At 34.8% G+C, this 5,246-nt stretch overlaps 1 pseudogene; it reads right to left on the reverse strand.

The window, feature by feature from the left end:
• Nucleotides 1-4,290: 4,290 nt before the first annotated feature.
• Nucleotides 4,291-4,808, reverse strand: LOC125344095 (annotated as a pseudogene).
• Nucleotides 4,809-5,246: the final 438 nt, after the last annotated feature.

The following is a 5,246-nucleotide window of genomic DNA, read 5'->3' on the forward strand; positions in this document are numbered from 1 at the left end:
CTTCTTTATATCATGATATGTTGAAGGTTAGGTGGATAGCTTCAATTTCAAGCATTTTTATTCAAAATAAGCAAATTATATCTTATGAAACTCTCATGTCTGTGACATCGGTATGGTACACACATATAATACCATAAAAAAATTTATTAGCTGGGCTTAAAAATCAAGACAAATCCATTTCAGGCACTTCTTTAATACATACTATAATAATTTTCTATTAAAATAAGAGCAGTACACTTGTCAGACAAAACCATAAAAACCTTAACTTTCATTTTTAGAATATGCAAGTGTAGACAATAACAATATTGCACAACCAATCCAAATGCATGTTACATTTCTTCACAATTTCATACTCTTTTAGAGTTAAGTAGAAAGTCATCTTATAAGCACCCAAAGGGCTAAATTCTGTTTCTTTCCTTTCCCTTACTCATACATTCTTTGAGGAAATGTGATAGCTTTATTTTTCTATATGTGGAGCTCTGAAGACTTATTTCCTACATTGTATCCACATCTAGTCAACACCGTGATGGCTGATTATTCATATGTCTCTTTCTTCAGGTTTATTCTGTAATACTAAGTATCCTATTACTAATGTTCATCACTGTTTCTTAAGTAAACATGAGGAGAAAATGTGAATTGCAGACAATGACTTAATTCTACATACAGATTTGGTTTGGCATCTTTTTCAACTTATACTGGCTGAACTGATATTCTCTAAAACAGTTTTCTGTGTGATGTGAACATAATACATATTTAACATAATACCTTCTAGTCTTAACTAGTAAGGATCTGGCAGTCTAAAGTATTTCTCTTTCTGAATTTACTTTTAAACATAGAAGTTAAAATTCGGAAGCATTAAAATGTTAAATATAGTAATAATTTATAGGATTCTACTACTGACACTTGTATGCTGCCTACATCCTAGACTGTACTCAGGACAAAGAAAACTTTTGTCATTGACAATGAATAAACATACAGAACAGCAAGGAATAGTTGGAACTAGGGAAAACTAATCCTGAAGCAAAAATTTCTAGATTATATTTGGAGAAAAAGAGGGGTCAAAGGTAAGAAAATAATGCCAGAATATGACTGGGCTATTGAGAGTATGATGTTAAAATTGACAAATGATCTATGATGTACAGCTATTCCTTATATACAAAGTTAGCAGATTGCCCACAGAAAACACTAGGAAGTTGTCTACAATTTTTCTTTTTACATAGTATAAATAGATTTTGAGGTTGTCTGTACTGTATGTGGTTGCTGTAGTCACAGCAAGAAATGTAAAGTGCCACAAGAGAGGAGACAAGTCTCATTTCTAGGCATCTTAATACTATTTACTTAAACAAAAAGAGATAATATTTCAGGGACTTCACACCTTTTCTCAAGTTCCTTGCACACCTATGGATTCACTGTAACTACCTACTACTAGGCACTTCTGAAAGGCCAGAAAAGAAACTCTTCTTCCCTCTACTTCATACCACACTTATCTGAAACCACTTTGACCACCTGCATTAAAAATGCCAACCAACTGTGCTAAATAAAGCACTTTTTAAGGCATTAAGTCATAAGAAAATGAATACCTACTCCCTCCAATCCATTTTCCCTCACTATATTCTTTGCCTGTTTTGATGGCCAAGATGTATTGCCAATTTCTTTCTTTCCTTTTTTTGGTGGATGGGTGGATGTCAGTCCCTGGGGCTTGAACTCTGGGCCTGGGCGCTGTCCTGAGTTCTTCTGCTCAAGGCTAGCACTCTACCACTTGAGCCACAGCTCCACTTTTGGCTCTTTCACGGTTAACTGGATCAAAGTCTCATAGACTTTCCTGCCTGGGCTAGCTTTGAACCGTGATCCTAAAATCTCAGCATCCTTTGAAGCTAGGATTACAAGAGTGAGCCACTAGCACCAGGCTAACAGCCTTCAATATAATGTGAAAAAAAAAACTTTATAAATACTATAATGACATAATTAAATATATACCAACAAGATGTCAATAAAAGCTACACGACTTTCAAACTTAGTAAAAAAGTTACACCTAGCCACATTTTCTTTTTAAAACTGAGCATGACTGTAAATGAGATGTTTACAACCAAAACTAGTGTACAAAAATTCCAAAATGCTATTTAATTCTACTTAAATTACATATACATTTCAAATCTGAACTATTCATGAATCTCTCCATCTTTAATACTGTTGACATTTTGACATTTTCAAATATAAATTTAAGATTTTTCCCATTTTAATTCTAGTTTTACATACAAGTACTGCTTAGCCAGTGAAGGTAGAAAAATAACTTTTGTAAATGTGGTGTAAGATCTTCATAATGTTGTAATACTAGGACAACTGTAAAAGCATAGTGAATACTTTAAACACTCATTGAATTTCAGACATCGTGATGACAAGGGAATGTGCTGGTTTCCTGTTGACTGACATGACCACAATCCAATGAACTGAGCACGATTATTAAAATTAAAAAGCAAAAGGACAAAAGGTGAGTATTTTGGGGCTACTTCACGGAGTATTTGCCTTTGATGAAATAGCTTGGATTACAGGTATGAGTCAATGGTGCCCCGCTTAAAGAATTTCTAATACAACCTTGCAATGATTTGAAAAAGTATGAGAACCTATGAACAAAGCTTAAAAATTTAGGGTTTACTTTTATAAACAATGTTAATACTATGTGTTCTATTTGCATTATGAATGTAACACAAATATGACACACAAAACCTCCAATGTTAACACTGATCACCCATGTCTGACTTAGATTTCAATACTGAGTATTCCATATCTTACAGAAAGAACTTTAAATTCTTTCAATGCTTACATCTTCCAAAATCTGAAATTTAAAAGGATTATATTGCAGAGTTATTTCTTTCCTAGAATATTCTAAGTTTGGATTAACATTTTCAGGGCATAAAAGAAGTAAATAGATCATTCAAGTATATGTTTTAACAAAGGATAATTCTGTTTCTAGTTGTTAACAGACGTTCAACTTTCAGATTAAAAAAAAAAACCTAACTAAATATGAAAATTGAGTTCAACTTATTTCCTAGTAAAAAGCCAATCAACTTTTCAATCAATTCTTAAAACCATTAAAAAAATCATATTTTACAATTGTTAATGTTATTTGTGCCATAAAAGATACAAGAAAACTTAAAGAAAGAAAAAAGTCTTAAACTATTGCAAGTAATAAAATAAGAACTTTGTGAAATAAGAAATGATCAATGTTGCTTGGCAGATACCTTACTTATACTCAAAAACCCATTTTCACTGTTTGACATATAGCTTCACACTAAAACAAGACTATAGCTAAACTAACAGTATTCCTAGAATTCTACCTTTCTGGATAGACATGTTGCACACAATAGCTTTCAATCAGGAAAAGAAAACACTTGATAATTTTATTCACAATTTATGATTGGTTAACAGTCCATTTTGTAATTTAGATAACCTAAGAGCCAACAAAAGAATAACCAGGTGACTGCTCTCGGTGCAATTCTGCCCTTTAGAAAGAACTAAGCTAAAAGTCTGACTGATATTCCACTTGGTTAGATTACATATTTCCATGTGCTGTTGATCAACAAAAAAGCAGGTACACACTATCAAGCCTTTTCTTGTTTTTCGGTTGTTGTTTTTTAAGAGCAGCTCAATGATTTGGGAAAGCTTGTTAGTACAATACAGAGAACACAGGGGAAAAGTACAAAATGGTTCTGAACACCAAGGCCAGTACTTATCTCATTAGGGCAATAACTAAGGATATTATTAATTGTTGTGCTATTTTCTTTTCTATAGAACATAAATCTGAGGTATATACAATACATACACAACCCTAAACAAAATACTTTTCTTAAGTAATATTACATTTTAAAAAATGGGAAACAGTATCTGTGCTGATTTGTATTTTGACTCATTGGAACAATAAGAGAATAACATTCAACTAAGGAGGAGTATATTGATAATAAAGCTCTTAATGTTAAAAATGTCTTCCTCTCCCTTTGTACTTACCACAGGCTACACAATGTCCTGAGAGGATTCATTGGGAAAAATGTCAATCACAGTTTAATAACATACTTTGGAAGGAAATAATGAGAAAGAAAATTGGAAGGTGAAACTTCATCTTTTTTTTCAAATAAGTGGTCTTAATTTTCTTCTTATAGAAAAAGGTTAAATCGGTTTATTATAAATATATCTAAACCATTAATTTTTGCAGCTTTCAGGTAAAGTCCTGCACTTCACTTATACAAAGTCCATGAAACGAGAACAGTAGAGATCATCTAATCTTGAGTCGTGACATCATGCCTGGATATGCCACTGGTGATCCTTAATGGAAGTGAGCTTCAAAAACTGGGAGATTTCTGCTACACTCATGCATTCTTTAACATCTTGTTTATTAGCAAAAATCAGCAGTCCAGCTTTTCTTAGGTTCTCATGGGCTAACATTTTACAGAGTTCTTCTCTAGTTACAGAAATCCTCTCTCTGTCTGTACTGTCCACAACAACTATTACAAACTCTGTGTTAGTATAGTAAGTATTCCAGGAAGAAGGAAGAGATTCTTGGCCACCAATATCCCACACTAGGAAACGTGTATCATTTATCACTATCTCTTCTACATTACTTCTTATTGTAGGTAATATATGTACAACTTCATTCATAGAAAATTGGTAAAGAATGGTTGTTTTCCCTGCATTATCCAGCCCAACAATGGTAACTTTGTGCTCCTGGTGATTGAACAGTCAACATATCCTGGTGAAGAGAATTCCCATCCTCGGGCAGCGGACCCCCTCCAGTCCCCCGCGCCGCCCGGCCGCCCTGGGCTCAGGCCAAAGGAGTCAGACGCGCCCCCCGGGCCTCTGCCTCTGCTGCTGCCGCTCCCGCGCTGCTGCTCACCGGCCCGCTTCCAGGGAACCTGAGGGAGGCCAAAGCCCAGGCCGCCCTGCCTCACGCGAGGCTCCACCGCTGCTGCCGCGGCGCTCGCCTGGCTCGGGGACATCGCCGCCACGTTGTCTGTGATGAGCCTCGCAGGCCCAAGTAATATATTTAGAAGTTTAAGATAAGTTTTTGTACAGTGAACTAAGGTTGAAAGATGCTATTACAGACATTTTGAATGTCCTTTTCAAAAAATATTTTAAAAAACATTTCCTATAAGTAATTCCTCTAGTTCTTTTAACTCATGTCTACTATATTTAAAAACTGTGAGCACAAATGCTTGAGGTTTCTCCTTTTTGTTAGGTTGTGATTTTAGTAAATA

Source organism: Perognathus longimembris, chromosome 28 (assembly GCF_023159225.1).
Source record: "Perognathus longimembris pacificus isolate PPM17 chromosome 28, ASM2315922v1, whole genome shotgun sequence".
In the NCBI taxonomy this organism is placed as follows: Eukaryota; Metazoa; Chordata; class Mammalia; order Rodentia; family Heteromyidae; genus Perognathus; species Perognathus longimembris.